General features: G+C 56.2%; 1 pseudogene across 1 annotated transcript; it reads right to left on the bottom strand.

Annotated features, from left to right (window-relative positions):
* Positions 1-208: 208 nt before the first annotated feature.
* LOC308337660 (large ribosomal subunit protein eL28-like) lies at positions 209-620 on the bottom strand (annotated as a pseudogene). The gene has a single exon. The product of its transcript is annotated as a large ribosomal subunit protein eL28-like (transcript).
* Between the last annotated feature and the right edge of the window lie 234 nt (positions 621-854).

Consider the following 854-nt stretch of genomic DNA (forward strand, 5'->3'; position numbering starts at 1 on the left):
GAAATTCAGTGGCTTATGATACCCAGCGTTTATTTTTCTTGCTCACGGTCCTGCAGCGCTGTGGGGTTCTGACTGATCTTGGCTAGGCTTGGCTATTTCAGCGGGATGGCTGGGAGTGGTTCCAGGTCACAGGGTTTTTTTGGGGGTTCTGTGTGTTTGTTTGGGATGGTTGACATCTTTATTGCTTTGGAGGTGGGGGGGCAGGTGCTCAGGAGCTCTTTGTGGGGCGGGCCACTTCCTCTTCACCATCACGAGCTTCTGGCTGCACAGGATGGCGCTGGCTTTGTGAATGGTGGTCACGTGCAGATCTGGGCGGTACTCGTTCTTGTGGATCACGTGCCTGGTGCTGCTGAGGGTGGCCCGGGCCTTCTGGTTCCTGGTGGCCTGCAAGCAGCTGGTGGTGGGTTTTCACTGGCAGGATCTCTGCTTCATGACCACCACCCCATCTGTGTTGTGGGGGCTGGGCTCCACGCCCAGAGTCTAGTGGCGAATCAGCCCATGTAGTGGAAGGACTTGTTGGCCTTCAGGTTATTGGGGTCAGTGCTGTACGTCTGCTTGTTCCTCTCCACCAGGAAGCTGGAGCAGTTCTGCCCCACCATCCATTGCAGGTGGGCGGACATGGCAGCAGCTCCTCTCCCCATCGCAGTTTGAGATGGAAAGCGCTCCAGGTCACAGAATTTGTGCAAGTCTGGAGCCCTGGCTGATGCGAATACAGCCACCTGGGACCTGTTCTCCTAGTGATGGCAGAAGCTCAAGAGGGCAAACCATACCACGCAACACGTTTAAAGTGGCCTCTCACGTGCCACTTCTGGCAATAATCTTGCTCAAGCCCAACTGCTCCTGGGTGGCTGGAG

The sequence above is a fragment of the Martes martes genome, assembly GCF_963455335.1.
Source record: "Martes martes genome assembly, chromosome: X".
NCBI lineage: Eukaryota > Metazoa > Chordata > Mammalia > Carnivora > Mustelidae > Martes > Martes martes.